The sequence below is a fragment of the Mirounga angustirostris genome, unplaced genomic scaffold (genome assembly GCF_029215605.1).
Source record: "Mirounga angustirostris isolate CCGP_5_RB_7025 unplaced genomic scaffold, mMirAng1.0.hap1 SCAF_2, whole genome shotgun sequence".
In the NCBI taxonomy this organism is placed as follows: domain Eukaryota; kingdom Metazoa; phylum Chordata; class Mammalia; order Carnivora; family Phocidae; genus Mirounga; species Mirounga angustirostris.
In genome coordinates this window covers 162,385,048-162,398,858 of record NW_026991710.1, presented here as the reverse complement: position 1 = coordinate 162,398,858, position 13,811 = coordinate 162,385,048, and the positions used below count along the sequence as shown (strand labels likewise).

The window sequence follows — 13,811 nt, the reverse complement described above, 5'->3', positions numbered from 1 at the left end:
TCTTTCACAATCCAAATTAAAAAGGATTTCACCAACAAAAATAAGACTAAAAGTGACGAAGAACTCATCAATTTTGTAATTGAAATAAGACAGATTCCCATTCCATAAGGTTTGAGAAGCAAATGTGACTCCATAGGCTTTTCACTTGTGTGCAAGGAAAGCAAAAGCATCCACTATGAAATGCACCCAAAGATTAGGTACAGCTTTAAGAGGAGAGTCCTGGGCAACACATGTTCCTATGAAGCCTACAATTGTGGCTACAACATTGACAGTCAGTTGAAATTGAAGGAATTTAGAGATGCTGTCATAAGCATTCCTACTCTTACTTGATAACTTTAACAGTATTTGTGAGATTGTCATTTATAAGGATGATACTGGTAGGATATGACATCATCGGTTAAGTGATAGTCCTGAGGCTCCTTTGATGAACAACTGAAACCCCCGTCAGGCAGTTTTAAGACAGTAGTCATGGATTTCTTCTCTGAGTAGAAGGTATATACTTTTATAGACTCTCTTATGTTATGCTCTCCCTTTCCTTCCTTCCTTCCTTCTTTCCTCTCTTTTTTCTCTTTCTTTTTTTCTTTCTTTCTTTCTCATAGTCTATTTTTAAATGCAGAATAAGTCCTAACAACACATATTTTATTTTATTGCCAGTCTGTTGTGGTGGACCTTTGATATCTTAAAAAATACATGTTAGAATTATAAGAACAATTAACACAATATTTGTTAAAAAGACATTCCAAAATGGGTCTGGAACATACTTAAGTCTAGGAATTGTTTTATAATGATCTCACCAATGTAAGCCTGACTATCGTTTTGTTAATAGTCAACATTCTTATTTTATCTGAGCAAATGATTGCTGCATTTCCTGTAGTTTCAAAAGCTTCCAAATGTCTTAGTAAGTTATTATCCTTCGTTATTTTCTTTATGGAGTAAGCCAAGGAAAGAGGGACTGCAAATGAAAGGTTTTCTGGGATAGCCACCACCAAGACTGTTATTCCAATAGTGAAAAACTGAACAATATATTCTATGTAAACTGTAGTGCAATCTAAAGTCCATTTGTGTTCCCCAGTTCCAAAAGTCCATAGTACAAAGTTTGTCATTAAGAAGACAAAGTGAGAGAAGCCATTAGCAAGCCGTACTTGCCAGTTGTGTTATGGATGACTGAAAGTTTGTCTTATAGAATCAACTACTGTTTGGCGCTAGTAATGTCTGAATCTGCTGCATTTGTCTTTGCTCTCTTGGATGGTTTTGCCCTCTCTGGTCCTATGAGAATCTGTTTTCTTTACATCATCTTTGCTCTTTGTTTCATAAGTCAGCAAAGACAGGATGAGGTTGCTTTGGAGCTGTGGTCACCTAGGACCCAGACAGCAGCCTGGGGTCGGGGGTCAGCGTCTTCTTCACCATTTCCTACTGTGTGGTGAGGACGTTCTCCTCCATCTTGAGGTGCTGCCGGAGGAGCAGCAGCTGGTCCACTGCAGCCTATTGCCCTAGGGGATCTGCACCATGTCTCCCACCACGAGGTCCATCCCACGGACCTCCTCCACCTGGAGCCCAGCAGCACAGCAAACGTTTTGTGGGCCTTGCTGATGCACTTCTCCAGGCTGCGGAATTGTTCCTGCTTGCTCTCTGGTCATTGTAGATGTCAGCCACACTATGTGCACCACCCTCCTCCATCTCCACATTCTGGAACAGCTGGCAAATGCGGCTCCCAACCCAGGCCACATGCACCCCATCATCACGTGTCTGCTCACTGCTGGGTGCGTTTCTTCATTTCCTTCCCCTTTTCTCCAGTGGACCCTCAAGCCCTGGCCAGAAGAGTCACCTGTGCCCTATTTCTGCACGCCCAGGTACTTTCAACTGAAGTTGAAAGTGCCCCCTCTTCCAATTCCAGATCTCACTCCCATCCACCACCCCAGCACCCCCCTCCCCCGCAGCCCCCACTGCAAGGCCAAGTGCTTCTGTCACACATCGGCAGGCTCTCAGAATTCTTCAAAGACCACAAACACCCAAATGAGAGCAAGCAGAGGCTATTTATTCAGAGCTTGCTTTGGCAGGGAAGTCAGCCACTGTCAAACCTAGGACAGAGACTCAAGGGCAGGCAAGGAGTGGGAAGACTTTATAGTGGAAAACAAGGAAGGCTTCAGGTGGGCCCTAGTTAGAATCTGTTGACCTGGGGAAAGGAGGCAAGCATTCCGTGTGACTGGTTGGGAAGTATATTTGGCTTTCTCTGGTTGGTTCTGAATTGGAAGCGTTGGTGTGGGCAGGGCAAACATTAGGGGAGCTTACATTTATTGGTCAGATCTTGACCATTTGGGTCTGGTTGGTGCAGAGATTGTGGGTCAGTGTTCTATTTTTATATGCTCTGACCATGATCCCTTTGTATATTGTCACCCACCACTCATCCCCTCTGCTTCCTTTGGCCACCTTTCCAAGTAAAAGCTGTCATTGGGAGTTTTCAATAGGAACTAACCTTCCAGGATGCTGGGGGTTAGCATTTTTCCTAAGAGAAAAAGCTCCAAGTGGTAGGCCTAGTACATACGGCCTGTGCCCAGGGCTGTGTCTTTTAGGCCTTCAGCTCTGTGATGCAGAAGGGTAGCTGAGCTCTTTGATTTTTAAAATTATGAAACTCGCCCACCTCTCTTAGTTCTATTGCAGTGCAGCCAGTGCTTACAGAAAACCAAATATTGTCTCTATATTCACCATATTCTCATGAGTAGTAACTAAAAAACTGAGCATACACCACATGCAAGGTCCAGCACAGTGGATGAAGTAGGGTGTGGTGGCCATTCTGTGGCCACAAGTTTGGTACTAATCCAGTTTCTGTATTCACATAGCTCCAAATTCATTTTTGTTATGGTCTTTTCTCTGTGTCTGGATTATCACCATGGTGTAGGGAAATATGTTATGCTCTGTTACCCAGAGCCTTGGAACATCTTACAAAACCTTCCATCATTGAGGAATGATGTTTTGTCTTCATCTTTACTCTCTCCCTGCATCTGGTTAGCAACAGTTGAACAGTCAACTGGTGATTTACTGGATGCTATTTAGTTTGTTCGGTCAGCTGTTTATTAATCTGTAACTTCCTGTTAAGATGCAGGGTGTGCTTTTTAAAGAAACCTTACACAGCATAAGTTTTATTTTGGGACTGGCTGTACTAATATATAAAGAGGATCTGTGAGAGTTACTTAGTCTTGTAAACTATTTTCTTCCAGCAAAATTTTGTGGGCACTTACCATGTGCCAGGCACTGTTAAGTGCACTGTAGTGCAGGAATGAATGAGATAGTCTCAGCTTCCAGAAGCTTACCATTTACTCCAGGAAGACAAGCATAATAAAGTGTGGTAAGTGCAAACATAGATGTGCAAGGTATGGCGTGATGCAAAGGAGGAACTGGAAAATTCCAGGGGAACAGAGGAGCGAGAAAGTTTTCATAGAAGAAGCTCTAAAAGGCAATCTAGGAAAGATTTCCAACAAAGATGTCACATTTTGGTGACAGCATAGAGGGACATTGGACAAGGAAGAGCTTGAAACTAGGGAAATTATTTGAAGGTTATTTAGGAGGCTGTTGCAATGATTTAGGCAAGAGATGATAAGGGCCTAATTGAAGACTGAGAGAGAGGTTGCAGAAAAGATTTGAGAGAATTTTTATAATGGAGTGGACGGTGGGAGGTGAGGAAAAAAGATTGGAGCAACAGTTTTCGTTTAGGAGCACTTGGTAATTAGTGTTGCCTTTAAATAGAATGGAAAAGAAGGAGAAGCAGGTGAGTTGGGTGACGGCTGTGGAAACAATGGGTTCACTTTTGGACCTGTTGAAATTCAGGTGCCACGTGGGGACATCATTCGTTCATTGGAAATCCAAGTTTGAAGTTTGAGAAAGAGGTCTGGGCTGGAAAAACAGATGTGAGTGACATCTAACAATTTGGAAGCATGATTCTCTTAAAAACAGATTGTGTTTTCTGTATATGGCATTGGACAACTGACTAATACTTCAAAAGTATAGAGTTTATTTGAAGATATAGTTTTCTCTAGAAATTTAAGTTACTTTTAGATCATGTTTTTTTTCTTTAATGGTGTCATCTTTTATGTGGGGAATTGGGCATACCAGGGCAGGGGAAGAAAGCAGTACAAACTGAATACAATCTGCAAATTGAACTTGGGGTTTTAACATTGACATTAAAACTGTTACTTGCCTTTTCAGTATTAGAGATTTAAAAAACACACTGATAAACTATGGAAAACTGTATAGTTGCATTTAATCTTGGAATGTTGTAAAATGTTCTTTACCAACAGTGCTTTACCAGTTCCTGGGAATTCGGAAATCTGAAAAGCCTATCATCTTTTATTAGACAAAGTGGGATTTTCAGGAATACCCCTTTGTAAAATTGTCCTTTGTATCCAGGAATCTAACCTAACCCTAAACTTAACTCAGACCCTAAATTGTAACCTTAGCTGTAACTCTGGACCCAACCCTAACCCCAAGTGAATGAATCTGTGCACCTAGACCTATACCTCATCTTCAGCTGAGCCTTAACCCTAACACTAATCACTAACTTAACCATAACCCCAACTCTGAACCTAAATATAGCACTGGCTCTTTCTTGTCACTAACCCTAACTGGAACCTAGAACTGGTAGATCTATGGGGGAGACCTATGGGGGGAAAAGGGGGAAAGACCCATTTCAGGGGTAGACCTATGGGAGAAAATGTTCTTCAGGTCTCTAGTAATTAGATAATCAAAACTGAGCAATGAATCTCAGAATAAATGAGTAATTTATACGCAGATCATCAGCAGACCATCTTTAACAACATATCATGATTAGGTAACCTGAGTTTTCGGTTAAAAATGTCCAAAGGTCTGGCTATTGTTCCTAGATGTCCTACAGGACATACTTGCTTCTGTTGTCTAATTTCAGAATGTGTATTTTACATTTACCTAAAGGTTGCTGTGAAAATTTGGTGAATATCTCTGAAAGGAAGGTCCAAATTAAGAGTACATTTTCATAGACTTCACAAAGGTGTAGGCTAACCTTGCTCCCAGTCTTCTAGGACTCCCCAAAGTGTAATACTATCCTATTCCAGAAGACTTACAGAAAGCTGGGGCTCTTTCATTTATATCTAAATCCCGATGTGACCCATAGCCAGACCTTACCAGCTGTAACTCATGTCTGTTAGACTAGCAGTCATTAAGACAATGTGCAGTGTTGGGCCCTGGGAATTATAGAAGTAATATAAGATACTGTGTGCATTCAGAGACTTTACGGCCAAGCTGAGGAAAAAAATGATTAACATTCATTAAACAATGAGAGAGTATGACGGGAGAGAATGTAATTCAGTGCTGTATTATGTGGTACAGACCTGGATACTGAACTGCTTCAAAGTGTGGACAATACTTTCTCTTTTCTATATAACACTCAGCAGCTTACCAAAACTTTGTAACACACATTCAATCTTTCTTAGGATCCTGGGAAGTTCATAGAAGGCAGGTATTAGTATAATTGTTCATATTTCCATATGTAGAAATAGGCTCAGAGGAGTTAATTATATCCCCCCAACTCTCCCAGCAAAAGCAGCAAAGCAGAGTTTTGAACATAAGTTGGTCAATTTCAAATCCAGTGGGAATGCAGGTTGGTCAAATCCAATGGGAAGCTCATTCTATTTCATGGAGTAAATGAGACTTGAATTGGGCCTTGGAGGATTGAGTAAAATTTGAAGAAATGAAAGGAAATGAGAGTATTTTGAATGGGGTAAATACTTTAAGGAGAAAGCAAGAAGCCAAAAATGGGATAGTGAAGAGACAGAGAGGGGAGTGGATGAAGTAAGATTGATTGCAGAATATGGGGCTTTGAGAGCCAGGCAAGGGGTTTATATTACGTGTACGGTTTCACTAAGAAGTCAGTGAGCGGATGGTGGCATAAAGGAAGCGTGTGTGGGAATCTGATAGTGCGCAGGTGTATGGGGAGGATTAGAACAAGGAGGTCCCAGAGGCAGGAAGGCCATTTTAGGTCGCTCTGTGGTGTGGCTACAAGGAAGGGCCTGGAATGGGGTAGTAAGAGTTAGTGTTAAATGAAAATAAATGGGTTAAAAAGAGACGAATCAAAAGGATTGACTTAGTGCTCGATTGAGCATGAGAGAGGGAGAAAGTGAAAAAAAATCAAAGAGTTCCAAATTTCAAATAACTAGTTCTGTGGCCTCAGGCAAGTCATAGGATCTGTCTGGACCTCTCATCTGAAGACAGTGTGATGCAGAAGCTGACAGCAACCCTCACCTCACATGTGACTGAAACTTGTTATGTATGCAGAACTATTGGATTAATCAGCTGCTTTAATTATGAGGGGCAATTTTTAAATGTCTAGAAAGATATTCTCAATAACATTACTGAAAATAATGAAAAATTGGGAAATATCTAAATGTTCTACAATGGAGGAAGAAGTAAATAAATTATGACTATTATGTGGAAATTAAAATCATATTTGTACAACATGGGGACATAAATATTCAAAATATAGAGGTAGGTGGAGAAAACAGGACACAATACTATCTGAACATTATTAAAAATAAATATATGAGTAGAAAAAAGGACTGGAAGAAAACATTAAGTGATTATCTCTGGCTGATGGTAATGTGGCTGATTTGTATAATCACTTTTGTGCTTTGTACTTTTCTGGAATTTCCAAATTTTGTACAATGAAGCTTTTTTCTTTTATAATAAGAAAAAATATTTAGGGAAAAAAATGAGATCGGCCACTACTGTTTAAAATCTTTAGATGTGTTGTGTCCCTTCTGTTTAAAAATAAAATATAGAATAGGTATGTACATCCTTCTCTATCTGACTTGGAAAATATCGGTGGGGTGGAATAGCTTTGAAGAAGTGCCAGAGATGGAGAGGTGACCTTCTTAGGAAACAGGGAATAGAGCTGAAGAAGATTCCGGTACTGCACAGAGCAGAGATGAGTGCCTTTACTGAAAGAAAATCGAATCCTTCTCTGTAAGGTAGTTTGATCTCTGGAAAATGCTTACAGCTCAGATAAATACAAAAGCAGCTCCGGAAGTAGATAAGAATGTAGTTATGTCACAATTGCAAACAGTGCTTCATTGTACAAAGTATTTCATTAGGTTTGCTAACCTAAAGGAGACCTTTGCCAGGATTCCTCTTGGTTTTCCACTAGGACTGCAAAATGTTTTCATTGACTGTGCATTCAGGCACAAGTGGAAATTGACTATCCTGTGCATTATGAAACATTTATGTGTTAAGAATTTTTAATAAGCATTTGTATAACTAAACAAAATATTCATAGGAAATAAGACCACAAATGTGCCCTTGAGGAACATAATTGAAAACCAGTAGAATAATTCTTAGAATCTTGATATTGATATGGATCCATGATAGTTCCTGGCTTTGTGTTCAGTAAACAGGTAATATGACGTGACAGGGCTATTTATCTGAAGCAATATGAAGTGTTACAATGGTCTTTGACTCAGTTTTCTGCTAAATATGTTATTTCACATGACCTTGTACTATCACTTAAGTCAAAACCCATGGAATTATCTTTGGTAGGCAGATAGTTTCTGACCGTTGGAGCATTCCTTTTGGTTTATCTTGGAATTTGCTTTACATTTACCTTTGTGGTGTTGTTTTCAGTAAATATATGCTAGTTCAGGGAACTCTCCTCAAATAGTTTTTTCTCCTCCCTACGATTTATATCGGCCTTGCTATGTTTCCCCTCACTGTCTGTTCTGGATGTCACTCTGCCACATAACAGGTAAAACACACTAGGGTCTGCCAGGGAGAGCTTGAGTTCTCTAAATACAAAGGTCCCCGAAACGCAAAAAGGCCAAACCTGAAAAGGGTCAGGGTACAACCTCTGATTTTTCTTTTGGATCAGCTTGTTATTAGACTTTGGGTAGGCTCAGCTATGCTAATTTTCTTGGCTGTGCTCACATCTGTAAAAACGGCATGAAAGTAAACAAAGGAGCATAGCAAACAGGGGAAAAACTTTCCCACTACCTCTTGCCATCTCTCAGTTTGTGATTTTTGCCTATATTTTATGCTGCTCAGTGGACAAAACTGCTTCATGCAGAGTTGGAGGTTTTTCCCAGTTGTACGATACTTGTCTATATAGGTCGTCAAAGTAAATACTGTAAGATCGTTTGCTTATGATATCACCATAGATGATGCCAGAAACATTAGGAAAACAAAGATTCGCATGTCAATACTAATTTTTTAAAAGTTGGACCTCAGTAGAATATATTTGCACCTTTAAAAATATCTCACAGGAGGAAGGTAAACACTGCTGGGAAGGAAGGATAGAGGATGGTAACAGAATGGGAACTTTATGGCCTTACTTGCAAAAATGAAATAATTAGGCCGGAGATGGCTTTTCTATTGTTGTCCTCTCACCCTGTAGTTTTACTTGAATGACTGTCAAAATAAACGACAAGTTATCACACCGTGTATAATCAATGTGACATCTGGGGCTCCATAAGAGGCCACTGTTTCTCTAACTTTAGCTAACCAGTGCACTTCCTGTAGCGTGCTTTGGGTTAATTGTCAGAGCCAAAGGGTCTGATTACCCTCGGCTTGTTTTAGAATCACTTTCTCTCTCTCTCAGCTAGAAGAAATGTCTCTTGCTGCACTTACCGCATTCCAGCATTGAAAAAGCCTGTTCTTTTGACAAATATATACAAGCAAAGAGCTAATGGGGTAGCTCCATCCATTTGAAGAAACTTTTAAATCGTTTTGTAACTGATGATTCCTAATTTGCTTGATACATGTACATTTTACACCTTTTCCTTGACAAGTGAGCCGAGATTGTGTGGTGGTTTTCATTGTGGCCTGAAGTGTAGAAGAGAAGGAGAATGAGGAAGAAAATATTTTTGAGATTTTACAGAGAGAAGGACTGAGATTTTCACTCTGTTGTGGAATCCACTGGAATAAACAAAGTCATTCACACCAGGCAGCTTAACTGAACGCATTTTTTATATTTCAAGTTTCTGACACAACCTCAAAGCAAAGAGGAACCTCTCCAAGGACCTAATCAGATGCAAGCCTGGTAAGTCACTGACTAGCACGGAAACTTTCATGTGAAGCAAAGCACTAGTAAGAATATATTTTTAGGAGGAAACTTTGGGTCCTTAAAAAAATTCTGTCCTTTCTACAACCATGAGTGTGTAAAAATAAGAATTCTCACACGGTAGATGAGGTGATTTGGGGTATCTTGCCAGGCTGCTTTGTGTTATGTTTTCCTTAGGAGGAAGGAGAGACAGAGAATATTCTTAGTTTTACCATCTAAATCTACTCTTTAAAATCAAATTGCCAGTGACTGGGTGTTTGAGACTCCAGGCAGGTTGATGCCCTGTGAATTATGCTTTTATTTCAGTGTGTTTTGCAATATTGACTGGTTGGATATACAGAGTTTTCACGAACATAAACTGAAGGATGATTTTATTGGAAAACTCAAGTATATCTTGCTTTTAGAAGATCCAGTTCCATTTTTTAAAAACCTTGCTTTTTGTCCTTTAATAATATCTTTAGTGTTGAAGAGATGAAACCATAAAGCATTGAGTTGATGACAAAGAAGATATAAATGAAACTGTAATAGCAAAAATATTAGAATAAGATGTGCATTTCCACAGAAAAGCTGGACATCTAAACTTCAAAACACAGAGGCAGAAAAGGTAACTTTTTACTTTACATTTATCCATAGAAATTGCCTTTATTTTTGTAACCAGACCCACTAAGCTGGCCTTTATATGATCCTTTGCCCTCATGAAGCAAGTGGGGAAATACCTCTATGTGAAATGATTGCAGTTTATTAAATGTCAAAGAGAAACTTGTTAACCAGATGTATCAGATAACCAATTGCCATGCAGAGCAGTTGACAACCACAGGAAGTGTCAGTCTTCCCTTTAAGGACAACTGGTGACTACACAAAATGCATAGTTTATAAATAATTAGGAAAAAGAGATTAGAAAGCATGCACTCATGTTATGCTATATGTTCCTAAAAAGAATAAATATTACCAGTAGTGTCATTCATAAGAATGATTAAGTATCAGTGTGTTAGAAAACTGTGAATGCAGACAATTTCAGCCTAACTCCATAATCTCAGATATGGGCAAGATATAAGCATAGGAATGAGGTTTCAAGGACAAGCGTTGGGGGAGGGGAGTCCAGGTTTGATGTATTTTTTTGTGGCTATGGACTGAAAAAATCAGTTTCCCAGGAAGGACTCCTGCAGTTAGGAGATGGGATTTTTTTCCCCTTCTCTAGTCCTGAGAATTTCTCTTCCCTGAGATGAGGGAAGGAATGGAAGCCCCTCAGTCTCTTTTCTGGATGTTCTTTTTCCTTTGCAAAGGAGGAAATTAAATTGCCAGGATAGGATCCTGGCCAAGTTAGAGAAACCCTCAGGGGATCTATGGAATTCTATGGGGCTGAGAAGGCCCACCTGACATGAACCCCCTGCAATTTTATGCGGAATTGCTGGTGAAGAACCACTCCTTTGCATAAGGAGAACATTTGAAGAAAAGCATTTGCGCAAGTAGAGGAGAGACAGGTCTTTGAACTACAGCTGCCTTTGAAGCTAGGGCCTCTATTGCTCTAATATACACTCTAGATCTCGGGATATTCAGGAAAAAAACAGGCTCAATTCAAGACCTCTCGGCTCGTGCTTTGTACAGGGATCTGTGTATGGAGGGCGAGAGGACAAGATGCTTCCTGCCCTTTGCAAATAAATACAGGTCAGCCAGTGAAATTTAGGAACACTATAATTGGGTTAGACTTGCCCAGGCAGTGACAGAGAGGGTCACTTGGGAGTTGGGAGATGAAGACTCAAGTGGAAAATCAGAATACTAGAACACTCGGATCACAGGAAAGGAGGCATGTGGTTCTGATGATCGAGGCAAAGAGAGAAATTGGGAGCTAGAAGTAGTCAGTGAGAGCAGAATAGGGCAGGCTGAAAGGAAAGAATCATGAAGGAATCACGACTCCGAATTGATGCGCCAGGGGAGCTGGCCATGGCCACGGTGGCCTAAAGGTGCTGCAGCAGATCGGGCAAACTCTCTTCCCCATACTGTGGGTAGGCAAACTCTGGCTAAAATATTATATCATGGATTAAAAGTTACCTCAAGAAATCTTCTATTCTGACTCCCTCATTTCATATACACGGAAAGTGAAGCCTGTGGCCTAACTAACCCAGAACCATACAGGGAAGGAAATCAGAGAAATTAGCTAAATTGACACAGTTCAGAGTCAGCAGAGATGTCTAATGGCCTTCTCACACTTGGCATGTCCCAAACTCTACCCCTACATCTTCTTTGTCTACAACCTTTCTCCATTAATGGCATCTCTATCTTTCCTGGAACCTCGGGGTCACTCTTGATTTTGCTTTTTCTCTCACACCTACATTCAATCCTTCAGGAAATTTAGTCAGTTCTGCCTTCAGAAATATCCCGAATCTGACCATTTGGTTCAAGCCGCCAAAGCTCCGCCCTGGATGATTGCAGGAGGTGCTCTCTCTGCTTGTCATGTGCCCCCTCCATGTATATGTTCAACACAACAGCCGGAATGACGATGTTAAAGCATAAGTCAGATCACATTCCTCTGCTGCACTAAACAAACAAACAAACTGCGAATGAATAAAATATCTCCTTGAGTAGCATTAGGAAAGAAAGAGCCATTATTTATGTGATATGTGTCATTCACCTGGGAAAGGGAAGGAGGGAGGTGAGGGAAACTAGCATTTTTTGAGAGTCTATGATGGAATTTGTGTAAAGGAACTTGTATGGTGCTTTTTGCACATCTGGCACTCATGACATGGTAGCTGTTTTTATTTTATTTAATTTTTACCGACTTCATGAGGTGGATATTATGATCCCTTTTTGGCAGGTAAGGAAACTCTGGCTCAGAGACAGGTTATAGATTTCAGGGTCACTTAACTAGTGATGGTGGAGCAAGGATTCAATCCCAAGGCCACGCACCTTCCCCAATCCTATTGTTCCACTGTGATCTTCAGAAAGGACCCCTAGGAGCATACAGCAGGTGTATATATGCACGCATGTAGGCATTATTCACCATAGACATGGATAAGACGGAAACTGGCAAAAACTCCTCCCTGGTGCCTCTTAACTTCTTTTTATAACCCAGCTGCTGAGCCCTTTGCCTTACTCCTGGACACCCATTCAGTGTCTCATATTTTCAGATGTCCTTAATCTCAGCAATCATCATTCCATTATTCAACCTGTCTGAGTTTCACTTTTCTCATCTGTAAAACTGAAATGATTATATCCCCCTCATGGATTCATTATGAAGATTAAGCAAGAATAAAAGCCAACATTTATTGAGTGCTTGCTGTATACCAGATAGTACTATAGTACTATTTTAAGCACCTTCTACGGATTAATTTATTAATCTTCACAACTACCCTATGGAGTGAGTATAATTACTATCATTGTGATCATTTAATGAGTGGATAAGCTGAATATCAGAGATTAAATGACCTGCCCAAGGTTACCCAGCTAACAGCAAAGATTCAAACTGGGGCAGTCTGACTCTGTGGGCCCTTTGCGCCATTTCCCCTATGCGTCTTCATTTGTAAAACAAGGATAATCTCTAAATAATAAATAATATTAAAATAAGCATAAGATGATAAGAAAGAATAGCTATCATTTACTAAATGCCAGCTTGTACAAAACAGTGTGCTTGCTCCCCTGCATTGGCCCTTCTGGGGGCCTCCAGCACTGCAGAGTTATTACAAGGATAAATGACATGACTAGTGCTTGCACATCACAGAAGATGATTAAATATTGTCTGCTTTCCACTCAGAGATAACCAGTATCAATACTTTTACATAGAAACTTCTAGACACTTTTCTATGCCCACTTACAAATAAATAAGTAAATATGGATTATATTGTACACCCTATTTTCAACATCCAAATTTGTTCATATTTTGCATAGTAAAAAAACAACATGCTTTCTCAGTGAATTTGATGTCACCCCCAAGTCAGAAAACATTCTTGGGGTTCTTGAGGGGGGAAAAAAAATCTAGATATTGCAATGGTTTGTGACTCTCCCTGCCTTTCTAAATATATTTTATTTTTGTTTTTAAGGAAGGTTCTGCATCGTGTGTTGTTAATTTGCAAACTGATTGGGTTATTTTGTTTTTCTCTCTCAAGAATTGAGTCTTTTTAATTTACATGAAGCCTTTAGTTGGTTTCTTTTCTTTTCTTTTAAGATTTTATTTATTTATTTGACAGAGAGAGACAGTGAGAGAGGGAACACAAGCAGGGGGAGTGGGAGAGGGAGAAGCAGGCTTCCTGCTGAGCGGGGAGCCCGAGGTGGGGCTCGATCCCAGGACTCTGGGATCATGACCCAAGCCGAAGGCAGACACTTAATAACGACTGAGCCACCCAGGTGCCCCTAGTTAGTTTCTTTTCAAACACTTGAGTGTAGTCAGTAGACCTTCACAGGGAAAAAAAAATCCCCGCCATTAAAGCAACAGACCACATGCTTGGGCTTCTGAAGCTGCTTGGTTTCTTCTCAGCGTGCCCTCGGCCTGTAGTTTGACTATCCCCACTTATGAAAGCTTTCATCCCCTACTACCTGAATTCTCAAGACTATATAATCTTCACAGGGTGGTAAAATGCTACAATATTTTACAATTTTTATAAAATTTTGTATTTTGCAACTATTACAAAAAAGTAGACTATGACTCACACAGTTTTACTGGAGCCGTCCTTCAAGCAAGTTCATGAATAATATGATCTCAACAATATTTTGTTGGATGAAGCATCAGCAGAAACTGATAGTTTAG

The 13,811-nt window shown here is 40.0% G+C and overlaps 1 protein-coding gene across 2 annotated transcripts in view; it reads left to right on the top strand.

The window, feature by feature from the left end:
• Positions 1–3,182: 3,182 nt before the first annotated feature.
• The window catches only part of PSD3 (pleckstrin and Sec7 domain containing 3), a 575,226-nt gene continuing 564,597 nt past the window's right edge, over positions 3,183–13,811 (top strand). Inside the window, exons 1-4 of one of the 2 annotated variants that reach the window (XM_064585443.1) lie at positions 3,183–3,343; positions 3,823–3,902; positions 8,991–9,052; positions 9,535–9,677. The gene's annotated coding sequence lies outside the window, so the exon portion shown is untranslated. The other variant, XM_064585442.1, reaches the window with a different exon arrangement.